Below are 16,030 nucleotides of genomic sequence, written 5' to 3' on the forward strand. Positions count from 1 at the left end.
GAAAATATGTCAATAGAAACTTCCAAAACTGAAATGTCAAGAGGAAAAAGAATGAAACAGAATATTCCAAGAACTGTGTGACAATTAAAGGTATAAATATGCATAAAGAAAATGCCAGAAGGAGGAAACAGTAAGAAACAGAAGAAATATTTGAATTAATAATGGCTGACAATTTTCCAGAATTACTACCAGATGCCAAACTAAAGATCCAGGATGCCTAAAGAACACCAAGTAGGTCAAATACCTAAAAATCAATACTTATGCATGTCATATTTAAGCTGCAGAAAAGCAAAGACAAAGTGAAAAATCTTGAAAGAAGCCACAGGGATAAAAAATCTTAACTACAGAGGAGGAAGAGTAAGAATTACATGAAACTTCTCAGAAACCACAGAGGTAGAAAGAGAATACAGTGACATATTTAAGGTATTGGAAGAAAAAAAGCCACCAAACTAGAATTCCATATTCAGTGAAATTATTTTTCAAAAATGCCAGATAAATAAAGACCTTCTCAGACAAACATTGAAGGGATTTATTGACAGTAGACCTGCCCTGCAAGAAATGTTTAAAAACCTATGGCTCACATTATACCCACTGATAAGAAACTAGATGCATTACCCCTAAGTTTGAAAGCAGGACAAAATGTCTCCTCTCAACTTAAATGCTTCATTGTACGGAAGTCCTAACTAATGCAATAAGACAATAAAATGTATACAGATTGGAAGAAATAAAACTTCACAAATGACATGATCTATGTAAAAAAATCAGAGAATTGATTAAAAAAACAACTTCTAGAACTAATAAGTAATTACAGCAAGGTCACTGGATACAAGGTTAATATAGAAAGTCAATTGCTTTCCTATGCACAGGCAATAGGCAATTGCAATTTAAAATTAACACACAAAAAGAGAAATACTTAGGTTTAACTCTAACAAAATGTATACAAGTTCTATATGGGGACAACTATAAAACTTTGATTAATAAAACTCAATAAATTCAGAGATATTCTTTATTCATGAATAGAAAATTCAATATTGTTAAGATGTCAGTTCTTCCCAACTTAGTCTATAGATTCAATGCAATCGCAATCAAAATGTCAATAAGTTACTTTATGAATATCAAAAAACCAATTCTAAAGTTTACATGGACAGGCAAAAGACCAAGAATAACCAACACGATATCGAAGAACAGAAAGTTGAAGAGCCAACACTGCATAACTTACTACAAATAATATAAGATTTACTTTAAAGCTATAATAATCAAGACTGTGGTATTTACAAAAGAATGGACAAATAAGTAAATGGAATAAAATAAAGTCCAGAAACAGACCCACACAAATATAGTCAACAGATCTTTGATAATGGTATAAATGTGATTCAATGGAGAAAGGGTAGTGTTATCAACAAATGATATTGTAACAACTGGACATCCACATGTTTAAGAAAATAAGCGTAGACACTGACCATAACTTTCACACAACTAACTCAAAATGGATCATACACTTAAATGTGAGTTTTAAAACTATAAAACTCCTAGAAGATAACATGGAAGAAAATATTAATAGCCATTAGTTTGGCACTGAGTTTTTAGATAAAACATCATAAGCACTATCTGTCAAAGAAAATATCGATAAGCTAGACTTCATTAAAATTAAAAAACTCTCTGCGAAAGACACTCTTACAGGAATGAAAAGACAAGCTTATACTGAGGGAAAATATTTGCAAAATACCTATCAGATAAATGACTTGTGTTCAAAATAAACAACTTTTTTAAAGAAAACCAGTAACTCTTAAAACTCAGCAACAAGAAAACAACCCAATTAAAAAAGGAGCAAAGGATCTGAACAGACGGTGCACTGATGAAGGTATACAGATGGCAAATAAACACATGAAGAAATTCTCAAAATTATATCCTTAGGAACAGAATGTTAAAGCAACAATGAGGCATCACTATACACTTATTACAGTCATGGCTAGCATGCAAGACGTTGACAACACCCGCCATGAGCTGATGAAGATGTGGAGCAAAAGGAACCCTCATTTATTGCTGGTGAAGATGAAAAATGGTACAACCATTTTGGAACACAGTTTGACAATTTATTTCAAGGCTAAACAGTAGTCCATGAGTCATGCTCCTAGGTATTTACCCAAATGAGTTGAAAATGCATGTCTACATAAACACCTACACACAAATGTTTATAGAAGCTTTGATTCATAATTGCAAACATTAGAAGCAGCTAAGAAATTCACTAATAGATGAATAAACTATGGAACATCTATACAATGGAATATTATTCAGTGATAAAGATAAAAAACTATTAAGTCATGGAAAACTTTGGAGGAATCTTAAATGCATATTAAGTAAAAGAAGGCAGCCTGGAAAGGCTACATACTGGATGATTCCAAATACATGACATTTGGGAAAAGGCAAAAGTACAGAGACTGTAAAAAGATCAGTAGTGCCAGAGGTTCAGGCTGGGGTGGGGTCGATAGGGAGGGATGAATAGGTGGAGCACAGGGCATTTTTAGGGCAGTGAAACTATTCTGCATGATGCTGTAATGGTGGATAAATGACATTATACATTTGGAAAAAGCCAAACTGTACAACACAAAGAATGAACACTAATGTAAAATCATGGACTTCAGTTAATAATAATATATTAATATTGGTCCATTAATTGTAATAAATGCATCACACCAACGCAAGATGTTAACAGTGTGGGAAATTGTGGGCTGGAGAAGGCAGAAGGAATATGTTTTCTGTTCATTTTTTTTTTCTGTAAACCTAAAGCTTCTCTAAGAAATAAAGTATATCAATTAAAATATATCTGAATTAAAATAAAAAATTAATACAAACATGAACAAAGTGAATAATTAAAACATATAGTTTACTATGCAAAATTGTTCAGATATTTGCCCTTAATTTCTACTTTTCAAACTAAATTTTGAGACTTTAGCTATTTTGATCTAAAAATATGCACAAATTCTCATAAGTTTAGATATCTATACACATACAAATTTGAATGTAGTATATGTGTGTATGTCACAAAATGCTCCTGATTTTAACTGGTTAATTTTTACTTCATCATTTTTAGAAAACACTGCTTTGAACATTTACCCCCTTACCTAGTGTTCTTTGAAATTTTTCATCACTTATAATGATGTTTAAATATCTTTCTTTGTGGTAAAGCATGCCACAACATGTCTTTAAGCTATCATCCAGTTAATACTCTTCTTGAAACTTGCATTTCAGCCAGTCTGGCAATCCAATAAGCTCTGAACATGCCATGTATGCCCTCATTTCCACCCTCATTTACTTACCTAAAATACTTGTTCTGCTCATTTTCTTTTACTGAGCTCTTTCCCAAATTATATTGAACTTATTATTTATATCACTCATCTATTTCACAGTACTATGGATGGTGTGTTTTTGTGTAAGTCTTATGTCCCCAATTAGATTATAGACACTTTTATGGCAAAGCTTACATCATATAAATTTGAATCTCCAGTTCTTAACACATTCCTTACAATCAGTATGGGTTGAAAAGGATTTGATGACATTGACTTTGTCAGATTTTTTTTTTTTTTAATGATTGGATAGATGCCATCCTGGAGTTTAACTTGATAATATCTCTAACTGTGTATTTGTTGAATAGGTAGTATCAATAAACTTTGTAAGCTCCCTTACGCACCTGAGGAGTAAATATTTGCACTTTAGACAACTGATGTGCTTGTGGGAAATCATATCTGTTCAGTAAAGCCAGGAATTTCATTAGGCAATCTTCTATTAGTTTAGTTCTAGTCACGTTATTACTTGAAAATAACAGAGCAGGCATTTCTTTAGAAACAGCCTGCCGATATTAAATATGTTACTAATTCAGAATGGTTTCTCTCAGGCCATATTAATGAGTTTTGTTGAAAAATCAAAATGTGTATGATACTCATAGAACTGCTGCTACAAGCACATTTAATTTATTTTTATCCATTTGGAGGTCATTACCAGGCTTTAGACATTTTACAGGTTGAATTCTTCGTTTTGAATGTTAAAAAAAATGAGATGCCTTGACATTCACAGCTATAATGAATGAAATGAGGCAAATACATTGTGACTTGTCTTATTCAATGAAATATTTATGCCCTTCGGAAGTCTCAATTACAATGCTGCTTTCCGCCCCACCCCTTTACTGTTTCACAAAATAAGAAAGAAAGAAAAAAATGCAGAATAGGGTTATTAGAAGATTTTATATTGTAGAAAAGAAGCCAAAGGCCCTTCTGAAGGCACTTGTATGTCTGATGATGATGTTTCCTGCCTCAAAGGGATCCTGTTGCCTTTACAGGCAGAGCTGGCTGTGGCAGATGCCCCTCTGTTAGCAAAGGCTGTCTTCAACGAAGGAGGAAATTTAGAGGGGATGATTTCCCAGTTACAGTGCTGCCAACAGAGAGTTTATAACAAAAGCGTAGTGCTGTCATGCATGGTTTGGGACATGACAATGGCAATTGTTCTTAGGATGATTATAAACTATTCTTGCTGGTTCTGAATGGCCTAGCCGACTGGGGAAAGTTTTTCAGATTTGGACTCTGTCCACTTCCCTGCTGTGTGGGAAAGCAGTTGTTCATTTTCTTGTTCTCTTTCTGTTCTCTCCTGGCAGCCTATAAAATTGAAGTTATTAAGCCTCACAGTTTAGTTAATGCTTCCAGTCGAGTCTGGGGAAGAAACTAGGAAGCAGGTAACTGACTTTCTAAACAGTTTTGGCGAGGGAGAGGCAGTACCCTTAACAGATGGCAGTTTGACTCATGGAAAAGTCAATTGCTTCCTTTTATTTCCAGCAGGTATTGAGAAGAGCTGGATGAACAGTTCACAGAGCAGTGTGGAAAAAATGTAACTGAGTATGTAGAAAGAGAAAACAAGGAACTTCTGAGCCAAGGCAGATCAAAGAATGTTTGAGGATAGTTTAGCATTTGGAACACTTCAAAAGTTTGACACGAGCTATTCTTTTTACCTCCCGCCTCAAATGCTTATCCAACATTCTTGGGTAAACTTTCATATGTAAAGTGAAAATGAGAACTGGCTCTCCTATGAAATATCCTGTTATTTGTTATCTTTCATTAAGCTGGGACCTGAGAGTACAGAAAAGGGAAAAACATAATGATGAAGTTAGGCTGATCTTTTATGGAGTTGAAGCTCTTGTTAAACTTCTGACACTTACTTCTGACACTTATCCATAACAGTGGTGACTGTTTAAAACTATTTCAAATGGTAGTATTGCTTTTCCCTATTGAACTACTTTGCTGATTATTTCCCTCTGGTTTGGAATTTTTTGAATGAACGAATGAATAAATGATAAAAAGAATGAATGGAAATGTACATAATACAATGCCCTTGCCATTGCCTTAGTGCTAGGAGCTTGCAATACCACATTAAATAGCAAAAGAGGGAGAAGAATGCTTGTTTCTGTTTGGTGACCTTTGGAAGCTCGCTGGTGTATAATATGTTTTCATCACATTGAAAACTTCTGACAATAGAAACGTGATATGCAGTTTCTTTCTCTAACTGAATGGCTGAGGTATAGCATTCTGCTCCATGTCCTGACCTTGAATAGAATTACTTGGTATTTTTTAAAACCTAGGACAGATGGAAGGGCTTCAGTTAAACTGAGTAAAACTGAAGAAATTTGTTTGGTCTCCTGATTAAACCTATTCACTGTCAGATGGAAAAAGACAACTCTGAAAATAAATAAAAAATACATTGCTGTCAATAAAATAATATTACAGTAATATTATAATAATATTATAATATTATTATTATTATAATATAGTAATATTATAGTCAAATTCCTTGCTAAAAATAGTGATTGAGGATAGGACAAATACAGAATTAGTTGCATTAGGTTTAGAGATTTATGTTCATTCTGAGCCATTGACAAACTCATTCATAATGCGTTTTCACTGAACAGCAGGCCAACTCAACGTTTCTGATGGACTCATCCATAGTTTTGACGATAAAAGAGCATAGGTGAAGTCCATTTTTAGACCTCATATATCTTGTTCTTCTTGAGGCACCAAAGGTTAAGTACATGGTCTGTCCCATGGAGCAACCTACTGAGATACTCCACTGTGGTGTTTAAGGTTAGGGATTTTAAAGATTTTTTTTTGTGTGTGTGTGTATGTTAGATGATGCAGCCTGATACCTTGAGGTAAACTTAATTTTAAACATCTTAGGTAACTTCTGATTAGATTTCCCACCTGGAAAAAGTCAAGCATGAAAGCTTATTTAACCAAGAGCTTTTCCAGATTATGATAGACCCAGGTGCTATAATCTATCCCTTACTTTTAATATCTTATAAAATATTTATATAAATGCTTCATTAAAGTCCATTTACATTTTGTTTTTCTTTTTTTCTTTTTTCTTTTTTTTAGAGAAAAGGTCTCAGTCTGTCACCCAGACTGGAGGTCAGTGGCATGATCCCAGCTTTGAACTCCCAGGCTCAAGCTGTCTTCCTGCCTCAGCCTCTTGAGTAGCTGAGAATACAAAGAACAGAGATATTGGTAGATCAATAAGCCGTGAGCGCAGGCACCTGCCACTCATGCCTAGCTAAGTTTTTAATTTTTTGTAGAGACATGGTCTTGCTATATTGCCCAGGCTGGTCTTGAACTCTTGGCCTCAAGTGCTCCTTCTGCCTTGACCTCCCAAAGTGCTGGGATTATAGGCATAAGCCACCATGCTTGGCCTGTCCATTTACGTTTTCAAAAACCCAGTTCCTGTTAAACAGCTCCTTTTAACTGATGATAAAAGGGTTTTAATTCTATAATGTAACATATGTCTGGATTTTGAGTTAAGCATGTTCTATCTTTGGTGAAAAACATGAAAACTTGGAATTTCAGTGCCAAAGAGAAGAGAAATGCATACAGGTCTTAAGTAATGAATAAAACTCTAAAATGGGATGAAAATGACTTTTGCTTATAAATATTGATGTAACTGGCTTATCAGTCTATCAATATCTTTGTGTCAAATGGAAGATTGATGTCTTTTACTGGGGAAATGACCAATAGTATCACATATCTAGATGGTTTATCAGATTTCCTTCTCCTAGTCTTCATTTTTTCATCTATAAAGTGGGGATAATAATAGTAAAACCTAAAGAAGATTCTGGGAAGATTGCAGAATAGGAAGCACAAGAAATCTGTTTCCTCACTCAGACAGCAATTACACTGAGAGAATCTGTGTGATGTAACTATTTTGGAACTCTAGAAGGCTTGCAACATCCAGTAGAAGAGTTGGACAGTAAATTGTGGTTAACTTTAGGAAATTTTCTCTCTTAGCTCATCAGTAGCTACCTTTACCCATCTCCCACCCCCCTGTTGCTTACCTATGCCTGTGTTCCTGGAGCAACTTCCAGGAAGCCAGGGTGGTTAATAAGGACCCTGTCTTTCAAATATTGGGGATCTGCAAGCTAATTACTGATGTGGCTTCTGATTATGAAGGCTCAGACACAGAGGTGGCAGCCATTGTTGTTGCACCTTGCTCCATTGTTGCAAATCCCCCTCGGTTTGGCTGAAGTTACTTCCAGGAAACTTAAAAGACCAGTGCCTTTTTTCATTGTCCTTTATTTTTCTCCTTTCCCCTCTTTGGGAGCCAGATATTAAAGACTGGTACAATCAAAATCAGCTGCATATATGGGGGAAGTTAGAAAGTAACCTCAAATGCCCAGGGAAAGCACAGGCTCAGAAAAGACTTCAAAAGGCATTATTACATTTATACCTCAAGCTTATTCACAATGCATGCAACAATGAAACAAACAAACAAATAAAAAACAAAACAGCATCAAACCCTGTGGAAGACGAGATTCTGATTTTCAGTTACCACATTATTGGATTCAAATGCTCAGTTTTTAACAAAAAAATTACAAGGCATTTATAGAAACAGGAAATTATATTCCATTCAAATAAAAAAAAAGACCTATTGGAAACTATTTGTGAGAAGGACCCGATGGCAAATATACCAGGAAATTACTTTAAAATAACTGTCCTAAAGATGCTCAGAGAAGGGAAGATATAGAGAAAGTTAATAAAATGATGAGTGAACAAAGTGAAAATATTAATAAAGAAAAAACTTGAAAAACTCTGGAGCAGAAAAGTACAACAAACGAAAATTCACTATAAAGTTTCAAAGGCAGATTTGATCAGATAGAATAAAGAATCAGCAAATGTGACGATAGAACAATGGAAATTATCTAGTCTGAGAAACAGAAAAAAGATTGAAAAAAACTGGACAAACCTTAAAAAACATTGTACAACATCAAGCAGCACAACATATAAATTGGGGAAGTCCCAGAAAGATGAGAGAGAGAACCAGAAAAAAAATTTGAAGAAATAATGACAGAAATTACCCAAATTTGATGAAAGACATAAATATAAACATCTAAGAAGCTCAATAAACTACCAGTAGGATGAACTCAAACAGACCCATACTGAGATACATTATAATCAAACTGTTGAAAGCCAAGGCAGTGAATCTTGAAAGCAGTGAGAAGGAGAAGACTCACTGCAAACAAGAAATCCTCAATAAGATTATTAGCAGGTTTGTCATCAGAAACTTTGGAGGCCAGATGGCAGTGAGCTGATAAAGTGCTAAAGAAAAGAAATCTGTCAATCAAATATCTTATATTTGGCCAAGTGTTCTTCACAAATGAAGAAGTTAAGAAGTCCATAGATAAACAAGAGCTGAGGGAATTTATTACCATTAGACTTGCCCTGCAAGAAATGTTAAAGGAAGTTTTATAGGTTGAAATGAAAGGACCCTGAGAGTAATTTGAGTGTATAAAGAAATGAAGATGGCAGTAAAGGTAAATACATGGGCAATTGTAAAAGCTAGTATTGTAATTATCCTTTGTAACTCCATATTTTGATTCCTACATAATTTAAGAGATGAATGCATTAATAACAATGATTATTAGTTTATGTTTTGGACACACAATGTATAAAAATATAAATTTGTGACAACAACTAAAAGCAGTGAGGTCAGAGCTATAAAAGAGCAGAGTCTTTTGTATGTTATTGAAGTTAAGATGGTATACATTTAAATTAGAGTATTATAAATGTAGGTGTTAAATATAATCTTCATAACCATATACATACAAAGAAAAGGGATGTGACTTAAAATACTTCACTACAAAAAGTCAATGAAGCACAAAAGATGACAGTAATACAGAAAATGAGAGATAAAAGCTATAAGACATATAGAAAACAAAAATTAAAAATGTTTCTCCTTATTTATAATTATATTAAATGTAAATAAACTCAAAAGATGAAGACTGGCAAAATGGATTTAAAAGACAAAACATGAGTCAACTACATAACAAGAGAGTCACTTCAGATCCAAAAACGCAAAAAGGTTAAAAGTGAAAGGATGGAAAAATACGTTCCATACAAATTTTAACCAAAAGACACCAGACGTGGCTATTTTAATATCATACAAAATATAATTTAAATCAGAATATCTTAAAAGTGATAAAGACATATACTAATAAAAGTTTCAATACATCCAGAAGATATAAAAATTATAAATATTTACACACTTAATAACAGACCATCAATATATATGAAGCAAAATTTGACAGAATTGAAGGCAAAGATAAACAGCTCTACAATAATAGCTTGAAACTTCAATACCCCCACCTCAATAATGGATAGAACAACCAGATGGAGGATAAGTAAGGAAATAGAGGACTTGAACAATACGATAAAACAACTAAATCTGACAGACATATACACAACAGTCTACTCAACAGCAACAAAATACACATTCTTCTCAAGTACATATAGGCTATTTTCCAGGATAGACAATATTTTGGGCCAAAGATTAAGTCTCAATAAATTTAAAAAGATAGATATTATGCAAGGTATCTTTTCTAACCACAATGGAATAAAATTAGGCATCAATAACAGAAAGAAAACTGAAAGATTCACAAATTCGTGAAAATTAAACAACACATCTTAAAATAATGAATGTATTAAACAAGAAATTGCAAGAGAAATTAAAAAATACTTAGAGATGAATGAAAGTGAAAACCCCACGTTATGGAACATGTGAAAGCAGTACCAAGGGATAAATTTATAGCTAAAAAACACACAAAAAAGAAGAAAATCTCAAATCAACAACTTAATTTTTATAACTTTATAGACTAGAAAATGAAGAATGAACTAAATCCAAATCTTGGAAAGGGAAAAAAATAATAGAGATTAGAGCAGAGATAAATAAAATAGAAAATTAAAAAATGATAGAGAAAATAAAAATATCCAAATGTCTTTTCTTTGAAATCAACAAAACTGATAACCTTTTAGCTAGGTTAACTAAGAAAAAAAGAAAAAAGACTCAAATTACTAAAAGTTGAAACATTACTATTCTATAGAAATAAGTAGGATTATGAGAGAGTCCTAGGAACAATTACATGTCAAAATTTGGATAATCTAGATGAAAGGGAAAAAATTCTAGAAACACAACACCAACCAAGACAAAATCATGAGAAAAATAGAAAAATCTGTATCAACTTACAGCTAGTAAAGAGATTTAATCAGTAATCAGAAATCTCCCAACGAGAAAAGCCCTGAGCTTGATGGCTTCACTTGTGAATTCTATCAAATATTTAAAGAAGAACTAGCACTAAATTTTATCTAACTTTTCAAAAAATTTGAAGAGAAGGGAACTCTTCTTAACTCATTCTATAAGGCTAACATTAACCTGCTATGAATGTCAGATAGATACTACAGACCAATATTCATTATAAACATGATATAAAATTTCTCAACAAAATACAAGGAAACTGAATTCTTCAGCATCCAAGGATATAAACCATGACAAAGTGGGATTTTTTTCTGGAATGCAAGGATGGTTCAACTTATGAAAATGGATTAATGTAATACAGTACATTAACAACATGTAGAAAAATTCACATAATCATCTCTATTGATGCAGAAAAGTAGTTGACAGAATTCAACAGTCTTTCTTGATAAAAACACTCAACAAACTAGCAATAAAAAGAAACTAGCTCAACATCATAAAGGCCATGTGTGGGAAACCCTCAGGGAACATCAAACTCAATGATGCAAGACTGGGATGGTTAATATTAAGTGTCAACTTGATTGGATTGAATGATGCAAAGTATTGTTTCTCAGTGTGTCTGTGAGGGTGTTGCCAGAGGAGATTAACATTTGAATCAGTGGATTGGGAGAAGCAGATGCACTCTCAATCGGCCAGCATGGCTAGAAAAAGCAGGTGGAAGTAGGTGGAATGTACTGACTTACTGAGTCTTCCAGCCTTCATCTTTCTTTTGTGCTGGATGCTTCCTGTGCTCAAACATCAGACTCAGTAACTGAGTTCTCACAAAATCTAATAGTTTTATAAGGGGCTTTTCCCCCTTTTGCTCAGCAGTTCTCCTTCCTGCCATCCTGTGAAGAAGGATGTGTTTGCTTCCCTTCTACGATGATTGTAAGATTCCTTAGTTTTCCCTAGCCATGCAGAACAGTGAGTCAATTCTCTTTCTTCTATAAATTACCCAGTCTCGGGTATGTCCTTATATCAGCATGAGAATGGACTAACACAGTAAATTGTTGCTGCAGAGAGTGGGGTGCTGCTACAAGGATACCCAAAAATGTGGAAGTGACTTTGGAACTCAGTAAGAGACAGAGGTTGGAACATCTTGGAGGGCTCAGAAGAAGACAGGAAAATGTGGGAAACTTTGGAACTTCCTAGAGACTTGTTGAATGGCTTTGACCAATATACTGATAGTGATATGGACAATAAGGTCCAGGCTGAGGTGGTGTCAGATGGAGATGAGGAACTTTTTGGCAACTGGAATAAAGGTGATTCTTGCCATGTTTTAGCAAAGAGATTGGTGGCATTTTTCCCCTTCCCTAGAGATCTGTGGAACATTGAACTTGAGAGAGATGATTTAGGGTATCTGGCGGAATAAATTTCTAAGCAGCAAAGTGTTTAGGACATGCCTTGGGTGCTGTTAAAAGCATTCAGTTTTATGTATTCACAAAGATATGGTTTGAAATGTGAACTTATGTTCAAAAGGGAAACAGAGAATAAAAGTTCAAAAAACTTGCAGCCTGATGTGATAGAAAAGAAGAACCCATTTTCTGAGAAGAAATTCAAGTGGTGTTGTTTAGTAAAAAATTAGATCTCAGAAAAATTGTGGGTCTGGGCAAAAGAAGAGGTTATATTCATGTGGAAACAAGGAAAGGGTCTGAGTGGAAAGAGGAATAAAAAATAAGACCTATATTTAGAACAGAAAAATTAGAGAGTTGATCAATATTTTACAATTAAAACATATTTAAAGCCAATAAAAAGAGAAATCATTATTTGTACTTACTCACTTTAACTTTGGATTTGATATTTTAACATAAAATAGTTCAAAGGTCTAAATGTAAGACATAAAACTATTAAATCTTAGAAAAAGTAAGGAAAATGCTTCATGACATTGGATTTGGCAATATTTCTTGTATATGATACCAAATATTTATTTTTCTTCTGGGCAACTAAAGAAAAAATAGAAATTAAATTTTCTGAAAATTTAAAAAATCATTTATCAAATGGCACTATTAACAGTGAAAAAGATAACGATCAAAGCGAGGATGTATTTCCAAATCACATATTTGATGAGGGATTAATATCCAGAATATATAGAAAAATTGTAAAACTTAACGAAAGAAGAAACAACCTCATTCAAAACTGAACAAAGATCTTGAACAGACATTCCTCCACAGAAGACATGTAAGTGGCCAATAAGCATATAAAGAAGATGCTCAACATCATTAATTATTAAGAAAAAGTCAAAACAATAAGATACCATGTCACCCCTGTTAGTTTGGTTACTGTCAAAAAAACAGAAAATAACAAGTATTGATGAGGATATGGAAAAATGAAGACTCTTGTGCACTGTTGGTGGAAATGTAAAATGGTACAGTCAGTATAGAAAAGAGTATGGTGACTTCTCAAAATATTAAAAATAGCATTACCATATGATATAGCAATCCTGCTTCTGGGTATATATCCAGTAGATTTAAAAGTAAGGACCTGAACAGATATTTGTATACTCATGTTTATAGCAGCATAGCATCATTCACAATAGCTGTATGTGAGATCAACAAAAGTTTTCATTGGCAGATGAATGGATAAACAAATTGTGATATATACATATGGTGGAATATTATTCATCTTTTAAAAGTATGGAAATTCTGAAGTGGATGAACATCGAGGACGTTGTGTTAAGTGAAGTAAGCCAATTGCAAAAAGACACATTCTACTTACATGGGGTATTAAGTAAGCGTGATTAGAATCATAGAGACAGTAAGTAGAATAGTGATTTCCAAAGGCTCAGGGGATTGAGAAGTGGGGTTAATACTCAATTTCTGTGCCCATTTTAAAATGGTATAGAATTTCAGTTTTGCAAAATGAAAGGAGTTCTGGAGATGGATGGTGGTGATTGTTGTACAGCAATATGAATATACTTAATACTACTGCAGTGTATCCTTAAAAATGGCTAAGATGATAAATTTAACATTGTATTTTACTGCAATGAAAAATTGAAAAATAACCCTGATGGAATATTGTGAGCGTCAAATACTCTATCTAAAGCAGTTATGCCAGTGTCTGAGAAAAAGCACATATACTTTTGTTTTTATTCTATTTTAGCTTTAACATCCTTGTGGCAACAAAGGACAGTTTTAATGGTGCTATTTTATTTTTATGCTGAAGAAAGCCGTATGTGCAATGATTTGTTCTTCAGAATAAAAATATTCATTCAAAGGTATTGTTTCATGTGAAGACTGTTTTAGAGGATGCAGAGGGATGCATAAAGGCAGGTGTTTCTAAATAAGAACAATTAGAGAATATTCCATGTAGGAAAAAATGTATCAGCTGAATTCTGGTAGACCAGTAGGAACTAGAGGAAGTTAGATGAATTAATAGGAAAGAAAGTCTAAAGCAGATGGAACATGTGGACAGGCAAAGATTTGTGAAATAGAGTTAAGGAGTGGAGTTGATAGTAATTTCCAGTGATAGAAAGGAGGGAAGGATGCCTGGCAGAAGATCTCATACATGTATGCATGAACTACAAGATTAGAAAGAATTTAGGGGCAAATACAAGCCACGAAGAGCTCTTGAAGCATTTTCAAAATGTGACCAGATAGTGCAATCATGTTGGTGATTTACAGTGGCAGTTAGTTAGATAAGGGTGAGGCAATCAGAACAAGGGAAATCTGTAAACACTTACTGTAGAGATTTATGTAAAAAGTGTTGTTGTTTAGTAAAAAATTAGATCTCAGAAAAATTGTGGGTCTGTGCAAAAGAGGTTATATTCATGTAGAAACAAGGACAGGGTCTGAGTGAAAAGAGGAATAAGAAATAAGACAGCATATATTTAGACCAGAAAAATTAGAGAGTTGATCAATATTTTACAATTAAAACATCACATTTAAAGCCAATAAAAAGAGAAATCATTATTTGTACTTAATTACTTTAACTTTGGATTTGATATTTTAGACATAATGAGACAAGTATATTATAATGGTTTTTAAGTGAGTGTATATTGTTTTACTGCATTATGTTCAGATTTTACTGAGATTCTCAGTGGAAGCTGGGGAAAGTTTGAGAATCTCCAGGGTGATCAAGGAAGAGCTAGGTTGAGAGTCATAAACACATGAAACATATTGAGGCTGGAAAAGGTTGCACGACAGGGGAAGTCCCTCTCAGCAAGAGACCTTCCAGAGACCACAGGACATAGCCACCACCAGAAGGAGAATAAGGTAATGAAATTCCAGGGGGAAGAAGAGAGAGAGGAGAAATTGTAGAGGTGGCTTATGCACATAGCTGATGTTCCTCAGAAGCAAGGTGGGAAGACTGGGTCACAGAACTCTGAATATCTTGTGTGTGTGTTTTTAAAAAATTTGTTGTGTTGTTGTTTTATAGGCCCTGTGAGATTTATGCTTTAAGGATGTTCTGTTTTAATGTATTTTAAGGATTTGTTTCAAGATTTAGAGCTCCTTTTCACAGTTCTTGTAGTGCTTGCTTGGTAGTGGCATATTCTCTCAGCACTTATTTGTCTGAAAAAAACTTCAACTTTTTTTTTTTTCATTTATGAAGCTTAGTTTCACTAGATACAAAGTTCTTGGCTGATAAATATTTTGTTTAAGGAGGCTAAAGATAGGACTCCAATTCCTTCTAGCTTGTAGGGTTTCTGCTGATAAATCTGCTGTTAATAGATTTTCCTTTATAGGTTACCTGATGCTTCTGCCTCACAGCTCTTAAGATTCTTTTCTTTGCCTTGACTTTAGATAACCTGATGGCTACATGTCTAGGTGTTGATCTTTTGCTGATGAATTTCCCAGGTGTTCTTTGAGCTTCTTGTATTTGGATGTCTAGCTGTCTAGCAAGGATGAGGAAGTCTTCCTTGATTATTTTGTCAAATAAGTTTTCCAAACTTTTAGATTTATCTTCTTCCTCAGGAACACCAATTGTTCTTAGGTCTGTTCATTTATGTAATCTTAAACTTCATGAAGGCTTTGTTCATTTTTTAAAATTATTTTGTCTTTGTCTTTGTCAGACTGGGTTAATTCAAAAGCCTTGTCTTTGAGCTCTGAAGTTCTTTCTTCTATTTGTTCAATCTATTGTTGAAAATTTCCAGTGTATTTTGCATTATTCTAAGTGTGTCTTTCATTTCCAGAAGTTGTGATTGTTTTTTATTTATGATATCTGTTTCTCTGAGGATTTTTAAAATCCATATCCTGTTTTTTCTTTTAATTTCTTTGAGTTGGTTTTCACCTTTCTCTGGTGCCTCCTTGAGTAGCTTGACAGTTGACCTTCCGAATTTCTTTTTCTGCAATTCAGAGATTTCTTGGTTTGGTTTCATTGCTGGTTAGCTAATGTGGTCTTTTAGAAGTGTTATAGAATCTTGTTTTGTGATATTACCAGAATTGTTTTTCTGGTTCCTTCTCATTTGTGTAGACTATGTAAGAGGAAAGATATGGGACTC

Source organism: Pongo pygmaeus, chromosome 3 (assembly GCF_028885625.2).
Source record: "Pongo pygmaeus isolate AG05252 chromosome 3, NHGRI_mPonPyg2-v2.0_pri, whole genome shotgun sequence".
NCBI lineage: Eukaryota > Metazoa > Chordata > Mammalia > Primates > Hominidae > Pongo > Pongo pygmaeus.